Below are 12,030 nucleotides of genomic sequence, written 5' to 3'. Positions count from 1 at the left end.
AATACTTAATAATAGTAAAATATTTAGGTTTTTTGATCTTGATTTGTACTAGACACTAACAGAAAAGTTCTGGTTTTAGCTTCAGTTGCATGATTTCTTTTTATGAGCCTTCTCTCAGTTTTCCCAATGAGTGCTGTTATTTTCAATTTACGACCACTTATATTTTACTTTAAAATAAATCCCTTCAATAGCAAGAATACAGTAAACAGTGGGGTGCTTTTATTTCTTAAGGAAAAAAAAAATTCTTCACCAATCAATAAGAGTAACTCCTGCTGTTTATCAACTTGTATAGACAATATATTATGAAACATTTATATCCTGCTTCATAGTTCCATCTGCATTTTAATTCTGACAAAATAACATTCACTTAGATTTCTCGTATGTTTTTCAGACTTGACTACATGAATAATGAGGGAAGTTGCTATTTCTTTAAATAACAAATTCTTCCTCTATGAGAACTTCACACTCACTTTGCCACTCTGGCTGCCAAGAAAAGTGATTCTGGGTCCTTTCTCTCTTGCTTTTCACCTTTCGTGCCGTTGCTGTTTCTGTGAGAGAAGGAAGCATTTGGCAGCCATGCAATGAGTGCAAGCAGAGAACTGACCTACGTTAAAAGTAACACAATGAAAGGATAGTTATTACCCGTATTTGTACTCAAATCCAGTTAACTGTAGGGCAGTGAAATGCAATCTATTGTGAAATACATGTTCAAAACTCAGAGCATGTTAAAGAGCTTGATTAGTTTATCTTGCTTCCTTCCTAGAATTGATATTTGACTTATTTCATTTACTTACATTTTTAAGTTTACTTTTTATTGACTTATATCTCTCTTTTAAGCTGTCTATAAGGTTCACATGAATAAGAGTACATAGCTTGACCTTTCACAAATATGAATGATGTCAAATATTAATCTATGAACTAAAATGTAAGGGAAAAATATCAGGATTAATTCCTTGTTTCTGCATAAGAATAGTTTGTGAATCAGGAAAGCAATATCAGGGTTGAATTATGAATCAACATCTCAAAAAAATAACTGATTTTGCTGGGGTTTTTTTCAAGACAAGCTGGTATTTTCTGACATAGGTAAGGAGTACCTTGATTGCATAGGGGAGAGTGTTGCATGGAGGAGAGTATGTTAATGGCAAACACAGTAAGCAATAGGTACTAGTTCCAAGAAAGCAAGTTTCCTCCTCATTCTGGATGTGTCACATATCATTACACTGTATTATGCTGCTTTCCCTTATGTCAGTTTTTGTTGGCCTACATATGCTGCAACTTAAAATAACATGACACTACAGATAAAGTGAATGTGAAATACATGGAGAAATACACCATTTTCCAAAGAGACCTGCTACTAACTACTAGTATTTTTTCCTGATAAAAAGAAATACAGGTTAGAACCAAATAGTGTTATAATTATAAACTTTAGAAATGCAAACTACAATATTTTTTGGTATAAATAACAATCAGTATGCATAGAGAAATAAAGAACTGTACTGCTGACAACTTAGTTTTAATTTACTGCTGATCTGGATCATAATTCCAGATAACACACAAAACAATGGGAATGTGGTCACCACTGCATAAGACTATTGGAAGTGTGTGGGTAACAGAGCCTAATCCAATGTCCAGGTGAAAGGATGAAGGTTGGTGCCAGAGTGAAATGTTATTGACTTGCTACTGGACAGGGGTTCTCTGCAGTTTGCTCAAGGTCAAGAATATGAAATGCTGCAGATGCTGCCAGCACATCTGTGAATGTCTTCAAAATGTTCAAGTGCTCAGAAAAAGGCACAATGTAAAGAATCTTCAGACGCACGAATCACTGGATATAACCCACCGGTCTGCTAATGCAAAACCGCTTGTTAGTTATTTATTTGAAGATAACAAGGCTCTGGGGATTAAAAACCCACTCCACCAGCCTTCCATTGCTGTCCATGGATTCCTGGCAGTAACTTGTATGAACCAGCTGACCTGCAAAACATCAGACCTCCAACCATCTGCTGGCAGAGATGCCTGGCCACAGCAAACACAAACGAGGAGCAGCTCCTCTCTCAGCACCATGCACTGAACATCACTGCCCTCACACCATCCACATTTTTATTGCCATTTAAGCTCTCGATCTGACCAAGCCTACTGGAAAGGAACATCTCAAATTTATTTTTCCAGGGAAATACGTTGTATTTTATATCAACAATTTATTTTAAAAGTATTACTTTTTTTAACTGTGCAAGAGTAAGGACAAGCAAACAGTAATTCAACACTATTTCAAAAAAAAAAACCCTCTATTGCAATTAATTTGCTAGTTTACAGCAGAGACAGGCGTTTCTAAATTTAACATTTCTGCTTAGACCTGAATATTAAAAAAAAAAAAAAAAATTAATTTTCAGTGCTGGGTTTAGGACACCTTCTTTGACAGAGGACTTTTTCAAAACTCACTGAGATTCATCCATAACAACATTAAGGATTGTATCTCAAAATTCTCCCCACAGCACCTTAATTTTACACAAAGGTGTTGCATGATTTGCAAGAAAACCAGGATGCCTGTAACTTCTTTAATCAAAGAGCATTTCCCTATTTACTAGTTTTGCCATGTTTGTTCAATAAATGAATTCTTTCTATTTTGTGCTTGTTAACTGTTAATGGAACATGTTAGTAACCAAGCTTGAGCTTAATGGTCTTAATTTCTACCCCAGAACGTGTTTTAAGATTCTGTTAACAAATATGTATAAGAGCAGAGAATCTAAATTGATATTTTAGTTGTCAATTGCTCTTTAGATTTTTTTTTTAGAGTTGCCTCATTTCTAAACACTGACTCTAAGTTATCACAGGTTACTATGCAGATTAAGGAAAAAGGTCCATTTTTACTGCATAATTGAAACTGCAATTCAAGAAACAAAACATTAAAACCAAAATAAAAATCAAAATTCACAAGTAAAATTATGAACAAGTTGTGTTAAATTTAAAGGAGTTTTTATAGGACATAGTAAGTTTCTATTTATTCATTAAATAGAAGATATTTATAAAAATAACATGAACAACAAATAATGTAGTGGCATCACAGCATCAAAACAGCAAACACCATTCACTGAAGGTTTCATATAGAAAAAGGGAACACACAAACAAAAAAAAAAGAAAAACCTCAAAAACTAGTATTTGCCAAATACAGATATAATGCAATACTTTACAGTACATGGAGCCAGTGATTCCTAAACCCACTGTTGATAGGTGCTGCTTTTGTTCCTGACACAAAATGAGTAACTCAAAGAGCTACATCTCATTTTTCTAAAACACAAATATAAATTAGCAGATAAAGCAGCATTTACACTTCAAATAGCATGACTTTGCCAGGAAATAACACTTGATTTCTGAAGCTAACACCATGAATAAGCATGTAATGCAGTAAATAAAGATGTGGAAAAGAATTAAGTCCTCTACAGCTTATTCTAAAGGAATGGGAAATGAATCATGCCTTAAGACTTTTTGGAGTGAAAATTAATTAATTTTTGTACTAGAGCAAAATAAATCAGAAAAACCTACCTCAAGCAGAACAATTTTCCAGCTCCATATGATATCACGCAACATTGGAATTTTTAAATCAGTTTCATAATTATTACATTTTCCATTAATTTTTGAGTTGAATTTGAACCCAAACCCCTTCATTATGAAAAAGAAAACAGATTTCTGAAAATATTTTTTTTCTATCTAAAATAGACAGGCTCTGTTGGAAGTGACCTACAACAACTATCTATTGTAACTCCCTGACCACTTGAGGGCTGACCAAAAGTTAAAGCATATTTACAAAGGGCATTGTCCAAATGCCTCTTAAACACTGCCAGGCCTGGGGCATCGCCCACCAATCTGGGAAGCCAATTCCATTATTTGACCACCCTCTTGGTAAAGAAATGCTTCCTAATGTCAAGTCTGAAGTTTTCCTGTCACAGTTTTGAACCATTCCCACGTATCACTGGATCCCAGGGAGAAGAGATCAGCACCTCCCTCTCCTCTTACCCTCCTCAGCAAACTGTGGAGAGCAATGAGGTCGCCCCTCAGCCTCCTTTTCTCCAATCCAGACAAGGCCAAAGTCAGAATGGCCTGAAGTTGTGTCAGGGCAGGGTCAGGTTGGATGTTAGAAAGAGGTTCTTCCCCCAGAGGGTGGTTAGGCACTGAACAGGCTCCCCAGGGCAGTGGGCACAGCACCAAGCCTGACAGAGTTCAAGAAGGTTTTGGATGATCCTCTCAGGCACAGGGTGTGACACTTGGGGATGGTGCTGTGCAGGGCCAGGAGGTGGACTCAGTGATCCTTGTGGGTCCCTTCCAACTCAGCATATTCTGTGATTCCTTCCAACCCTTTCACCAGCTTTGTTACCCTTCTCTGGATGCATCCAAGGACCTTCACATCCAGATTGTGTGACCCAGAACTGCACACAGCACTCGAGCCCATGCCAACACTGAACTCAGGGGGATAATCACCTCTTTTTCCTGGCTGGGTGAGCTGTGTTTGATGCCCCCCAGGATGAGGTTTGCCCTCCTGGCTGCCAGGGCACACTGGTTCCTACAGAGTTGCTGCTGACCAGCCCCTCAGATCCCTGTCTGCAGGGCTGCTCTCAAGTCACTCCTTTCCCAGTTTATACCTGTGCCCAGTGCTACTCCATCCCAGGTGCAGAATCCAGCAGTTGGACTTGTCAAATTCCACCCCATTAATCACAGCCCAAAGCTCCAGCCTGTTTAGATCCCTTTGCAAGGTCTCTCATCCCCCAAGAGGGTCAACAGCACATCCCAGTTTGGTATCATCAGTAAACTTGCTACTGGTACATTCAACTCCTGCATCCCAATCATTGATAATGATATGGAACAGAAGTGGTCCTGGAATTGAACCCTGAGGAACATCACTACACATGTAGCTTCATTCATTTTCTCAAAATATATAGGTAAATATTATTTTATTTGTGACTCCAAAGATATATATGTACCTATCCATATGTAGCATTTTATTTCACTGTCTGCATTAAAGCAATACTCAATAAATATATCAGAAAGTATCATATTTCCCTAGAACAATAGTCTAAGCCTGATTTTCTATATCAGAATTGCATCTGTTTCTGAGGATTTACAAAAAAAATAAGTTTGAAAGTCGAACATATTGGAATGTAAAGCCTTTAAAGTAAGGTTCCTGAAGCCAGTCCAAATTTTTAGTCTTTTATAAGTTAAAGAAATGGTGAAAATCAGCTTATAAGTCAAACTATATAAAATTAATAAGTTGTCCCTGACTAGCTTCTTGTGGTCACTTCTTTACTAAAACCAACCTTTCTTTATATATCAAAAAAGAGACACTGAGCAACACTTTTATGCCAGATATGAAAGCTGGAAACAATACATGCTAAAAAGAAGAGGAAAAGTAGGTATTCCTGACAGTAAGACAAAAATTGCAATCTCCCTGTCAATCTGACAAGCTCTAAACCATTAGATAAATTTTAAGTTATCTATATCAGCTGAACAAAAATCAGAGAGTCACAAAACTTAAATTTATATTCCACAGGCAGATCTGCTAAATTTGTATGATATGAAGATAACTTCATCTTTACCTAAGAATGATGCAGGTTTTTTTAAACTGTAAAACAGCTTCAAATAAAACAAAAGGCACTGCACATATACAGGGAAAATTATGACCCTGATGTTTAAAATACAGTCTGAGATCTAAATAACCCATATAACATCATTTTTTTCTTGAGCCTTGGGTGATACAAATTCATGTAAAAAAAAAAAATCCTTAAATGTCCCTGGCAGATTCAAAAGTCTAAATTTCAAATAAGATTCAGTTTGTGCTGTTTGGGTTTTTCTTAATTTTTGTTCTCCAAATATCTTCATTCTCTATGAATTTTGACATTTTATAGTTGTATAAATAGTTCCTTTTGACATGACAGTTGAAACAAAGGTTCCTTAAATAAATGTAGTGTTATCAAGTTTTCAAATAGAAGCTGTTCTTGCTCTGTAGTTTCAGGGTGTTTACAAAAACACATTTCTGAAGCAGTGTCCTACATCAGGCAAGAAGGAATTCTTCACATGCCAATATACAGACAGTTGCTTAAGGATATATCAGCCAGCCAGGATTGTGCGTGTCTGACTTGCAGAACACTTGCTTTAAATGCAAATAAATCAAATCTGGGTTCAGTACACAGTCTTATTCATCTGGGACATGTCTAGGGAATGTCTAGCAGAGGTAGGGGTTATTTTTTTCCCCCTAAGTGTCAGCGAGTGACAGATCTCAATGACACCCCACGCTATTTTTCTACAGGGAGTACCAAGAAGTAGAAACACACAGACTTGCTACAAATCTTGACATGTCTAACAGTCCCAGGGTATCACATCAGCCCCTTTAGGTTATTTCAATTTGATCTACATATCCATGAAAATAAAAATCAATGTGCCCAATGGTCTAGTAAAACATTCATCCTATCCCGTGCAGTCATTTCTTCTCGGAAAAGTCCAGGCATAAAAGGCACAGTGACCCCTTGGAGCTATGCCACTGGGAACACATCCATCTTAGCAAATGATGGCATGCTGAACTAGGTAATAGGTATAATTTATTAAGAGATCTTCCTTCCCCTTTGACTCTTCTGTGGTGGCCTAGGCCTAGTGATGGCCAATGTTGTAAATATTTGCAGGTGCTTTTACAGGGAGCCACATAAAAAGACAGTGAGTGGATTCTTTTCAGGCTCTTGAAGGCTATGGAAGACTGGCATCAACATCTAAACCAATATTTGCCTTTTTTTTTTTAATAACCTCACCACATCATAGAGGCCTCGATTTACCAACGGAGAGTTTGAGAACATTTCAACAATAGACACAAAAATACAAACTGATACCAGGAGAAAAGTCTTCAGTATTGAATATTAGACCCACCATATTACTCAATATATGGATTTCAAAGTTCTCTGTCAGTGAAGTATGGCAGGATTTACAGATTTTAGGAAGGAAGGAGGCATAGAAAACACAGCATAAAAGACAGTCAGCAACGTTGAAGATAAGTAAAATATTTATACACCTGACATATTCCAGGAATACACAAATATACTCTACTTATTATTGGAGGCAGCTTAAACAGCCCTACAAAATTCAATTTCCTCATGGCAGGGCCAGAGAAAACTTGGAGCTATTCAGAACATACTATGCAAGTAAAAACTAATAAACACTGTTCTTCTGGTGGGGAACAAATAGAAGAATAAAAATATAGGCATGGGTCCTAATCTGAACTAAGATGGTACACTTCCACTCACTTTAGATCCTTGTAAGATCAGAGGAAGCATTCAGGTCTGAACACCAAATGTTGTACACTACATAAAACTCTTTTTTTTTTTTTCATATTTTGAAGTGTCAAAGTCCTTAAAATGTAAATCTTTATCAACATTTAAAATATTCAATACCTTAGGTATTATGATATAATAGTAATTTAGTGACTAGTCATAAAGTTGGAATCTAATTCCAATCCATTTAAACATCAAATGTCAGCTATAGGATAATACAGATTATTGCAGTATGGATTACTTACTGTATCAGAACTAATGAAGCCAAACAATATTGCAGATATACCAACATTATCCAAAACACATGCAGTACCCTCTACAAAAGAAGAGCTAGTGCAGATGTAGAATACCTCTCCTTTACACTTTTAAATTTATATTTACCTACAGATGTGCCACCGATTTCAACTGTAATTGGCTGACCAACAGTGAGGCAGGTCTGTACCACAGCTCAATTCAGAATCCTTCCAGCCTTCCAATGAATGAAGAAAAGGGGAAAAAAAAAAAAAGGGGGGATTGAATAAGTTAAAAGAACCAGAAAATTCAACAATGTGTCACAAATAGAGAGGTCATTATGCCTGGATAAGCCAGGATATTAACAGTTGCAGAAAGTGAAACACTATCCACAACTTAGCAGTCAATGAGCCCTGCTCAGAACCAGTGATCTGCTGTACAACAAGGGTGGTATTTTACAGTTCAGTGAAAAATGGAACAGACCCTTGATATCTTCATTTGTCCTTTTTCTGTGCATATTTCACAGTGCAACGATTTAGGGTCCATAACGTGTCACTTGTTATAACCACAGAGTTTACTTGAAATATGTATGCACAGGAAAAAAAAAAAAAAGAAAAAAGTTCAGTGAACTGCAAAGATTGCAACAAATCTATAGTCTTCGAGCCAATATAAAGTTTTACTCCAAGTCTGAAACAATGCTGGTTAAATGTGCCAAAAGTCCAGTTTGAACTGGTTTTGCTTCCAAAAACAAACCACGGAAGCAGATTGTTTAAACCTTTGCTACAAACCAATGGCTCAAAAATACTTTTTGATTAAGCCCCATTTTAAAATAGGAATGGCTGCAGCAATAATATCATTAAAGTATTTTGTTTTCAACATTTTACTACACTGACTGTAAGGGTAAGAAAGGACTAGAAGTAGAGGGAATTATTTTATAAAGGACATTTTCAGTGACAACTGTCAACATTGCACATTTCAGTCCTTCATAAAAAGGAGTAGAAAATGCCCCTAACAGATATTTATTGGTAGAATATTGGTGGGTTTTCTATATATATTTCTAAGAACATTTTCTGCTTGTACATTTTTTCTACACAATGATAAATAATCATTCTTAACTTCTGATTAAGTGGTAACATTAGAAAAATGTCAGCCTGCAAAATATTTTGTAGCTTCTAAGAAAGATTTGCTGTACAAATACAGCTCAACACCCGGAAATATATCAGATGACATTATCTAACAGAGGAGCAAGGGATAAAAAAATGATAACTGAAGTTTACCTGTGTACTATAGAATGCCAGCAAAACATTATTTTGCTTAATGAAGCATGAAAATCAATGTTTCAGCAGCATATCCAAGAGCTGGACCATATGATTTTACAAGTTCTGATAAAGTTTTGTATCTGAACTTCACGGGTATTGTGTTGCCTTCTGCTACCTGAGGCCAGAAATGGAAGCACCATAAGTTTGTCCTGAATTGCTGACTCGACTGCAACAGAAAATACGTAAACCCCCAGAAATCATAAAAGTGCCAGTTTCATGAGCTTTCCATACAAAAGCATTTTAGGTGGATTCAAAGAAGCTTTCAGGCAGCCCTGTGCTGACTGAACTGAACTTCTGAGAGTCCTACGTTCATCTTTAGCTTCTGATTCCATGCTTTGGATATGGGTTGCTTTTCCTAACTCAATAAATAAGTGTTTTCGTGCAAAAAAGACAAATGAGGTGAACCTCATTAAGATGCAAAGGAAGACCTGTGTGTCCTGAAATAATGGGGAGAAAAAAAAGCCTTTAAACACAAATATTAGTGTTTTGATTACAAAAGACCATTGATCCTTGCTCAAATATGATATGGATAACATAGCTGGAGAAGGAGTTGGGGCATTATGCTGTTCATCATGTGTCTTAAAACTATAACAAGACCTGTACCACAAAACAAACTCTTTCTAAGACAAATTTATGATGAGGTAAATGGTCTATCAAAATGTCTTTAAGTAATTTTGCCTGTAGAACTAGACAGTTCAGTAAATGCTCTAAGAAAAAAAAAACAACAAACAAACAACAAAACCTAAAAAATACAAAAAAAAAAAAGGGACATCCAGATTTGACAGAATTATTAAAAACTAATCCAGTTTGGTGTTACATGTTTTGAGAGTAATGTGAATCTTCCTCTTAAGCTTCAGGAAAAATTTTAATCAAAAATAATAGATTTAGGAAGCACATACACCAAGATTTCAGGAATGGACTTTGTGGTGGTCAGTTATGTGAGGTGAACAAGAAGAACGTTCCCTTTCAGGTGTATCAATAAAAAAAGATCAATTATTACCAGAAATAAACAAATTGAGTTTAGCTGAATTCTGTAAATCACGTAGACACATGACTTAATGTGTACACACACCACACACACACAGAGTAAGCTATCTGTCCTGTAATTCTTGACAGATATCAAAACTCTAAATAATAGCAAGTGTAACACTATCTCAGGCTAAACCAGCTAATTGGGTAAATACTCCTTGTGCTGTCTGAATGATGAGCTACTTACAGTATCACCACCTCCCTCCAGATAAATCCAGGCAGTACAAGGAGTTCACATTCAGCAGGAAAGTTGGCAATATGATAATGCATCTGATGAGTGTGGAAAGGTTCTGTTGTTGCCAGACCTTTGACTTGAACTTGATGGGGCTGATTTGGCATTCAGAGGCTGGTTACATTCATCAAGAGGTGAAGCTTCACAACAAAGATAATGTGGTGGAAGCAATTAGCATTCAGAACATCAATAATAGGTCTTCAGTATTTGACTGTGGGCTAAGCAAGGCTTTAATAATATCTGGCATGTAATACACTTTTAAAAAGTAAATCACAGAACTATTCTGGTTTTTTTTCTGCAATATCACCTTTTTTTTTTCTTATAGAAATATTTTTAAATGTAGTTCAGTTTTTTGTTTAATCCAAGCTGTATTAATATTCATAAATAGGTATTCCAAGACTTCTACAAGCTTTCTAAAAGGTTAAATATATTTGTTTTCAACTCGAGTACATGATAAAGTGGCATAAGTCAGGTTTCTCCTTTCCTTCAGGAATTCATTTGGAGTTCTTTGCACTTGCAGTTTCTGGCATCAGATTATGCTATATTGTTCAGTGAGGGGAATTCAAGAGGACAGCAGGAGCAGCTTCTCCCCTATTTTCTATCATCTCCATTAGGGTCTCTGCCAAGAAATAAAATTATTACTCCATGTTAGCCAATAACTTGGTATCAAAGACCCTGCCTCGACCCTTCTCCCTAGAATTTGAATAAGAACTCTCATTAGAATTCGCTCCCTCTGCTGTCGGTTGAGAGAACAGCCAACAATTACCCCCGTTTTTAACAGGCAGGCAGCCCAGTCCAAGTTATGCCTGTTTTACTCTATTTCCATTCCAGTAGAGTAGAAAACCCACACTGAAAGTCAGGGTCACATCAGCTCCGTTGCTTCTAGAAAATGTTTCATCAAGAAAATGCTTTTTGTAAGGCAAACAAAAAGATTAAGTCACAGAATGTTGGAGGAGACCTTAGGAGTTCACCTACCCCAAAATCCTGTTCAGAGCTGGGACAGCCCTGAATCTGAACCTAGTTGTTCAGTGGTTAGTATTTTCAGGTCTTCAGAACCTCCAAGGAGGCTTTCTAAAACTTTTATGACCTTCATAGAAGTTCAAGAAATTTGTAGTAAGAAGCTTCTGACCTTCATACTATAAAAAAAGGAATGATTAAAACTATACAGATAAAAATAATTTGTTCTCAGTGGGGAAACAAATTATTGATGTTTTAAATTATCACTTTGCTAGTTAGGAAAATTCCAGACTGCAAATAAGAGATACTAAATTATGTGGTGGGTTTGTTTTTTTTCAGTGAAATATGAGAGGAACATTGGGCTGAATTACAGAAGGAAAGAAAAAGCCTTAGAAATTAAATCTAATGTTCAAATCCTGATTTTGAACAAAAAGATATTTGGAATAGAACCCTAGAATCAAGTGAACTCTGTACTAACTTTAGCCCTCTCTAGGAAGACTTACTGACCTAGATAATTTGCCAGAACATCTGAATAGTTGTAAAGATCTATTTTACTTGAATAAACTTTAAAATAAAGTAGTAGTTGTAGCAATTTCAAACAAGTTTCTTACTTTTGTTGTTTAGGAATTATTTGATATTCAGTTATTTTTCTGTTCCTTATGGAATTACGAGGACATCACATAAGGACAATGGGTTTCATTAAATTCTAGTGTTATTTTCAACCATGTCTTTTTCAAGGAAAGATTAGTTAGAAGTTTTCAATTCTATCTTTATTTTTCTTATGACTCTTTTCTGCCACTGACTTGTGCTTTTGTGACTACAGGGCTTAGACACTGTAATTCCTTCCAAGCTTTCTCTGCCACTTGATCAGAGTACAGGGGAAAAAAACCAAAAACCCAGCACAAAAGCCAACTTCCCCTCTCCCCTTCCATTTGAATACTGGCTTAGATTTCCCAGTAAT

General features: G+C 36.2%; 1 long non-coding RNA gene across 1 annotated transcript in view; it reads right to left on the bottom strand.

The window, feature by feature from the left end:
• Positions 1–8,946: 8,946 nt before the first annotated feature.
• The window catches only part of LOC108503205, a 24,996-nt gene continuing 21,912 nt past the window's right edge, over positions 8,947–12,030 (bottom strand). The window contains exons 3-4 of the long non-coding RNA XR_001876764.1: positions 10,068–10,252; positions 8,947–9,017 (exon numbers count right to left, since the gene is read on the bottom strand). This is a non-coding gene — a long non-coding RNA (uncharacterized LOC108503205). The remainder of the gene's footprint in view (positions 9,018–10,067; positions 10,253–12,030) is intronic.

The sequence above is a fragment of the Lepidothrix coronata genome, unplaced genomic scaffold (assembly GCF_001604755.1).
Source record: "Lepidothrix coronata isolate B3197 unplaced genomic scaffold, Lepidothrix_coronata-1.0 Scaffold133, whole genome shotgun sequence".
Lineage (NCBI taxonomy): Eukaryota > Metazoa > Chordata > Aves > Passeriformes > Pipridae > Lepidothrix > Lepidothrix coronata.
Note: the sequence above shows the minus strand (reverse complement) of the source record. Positions and strands in the feature narration are given on the sequence as shown.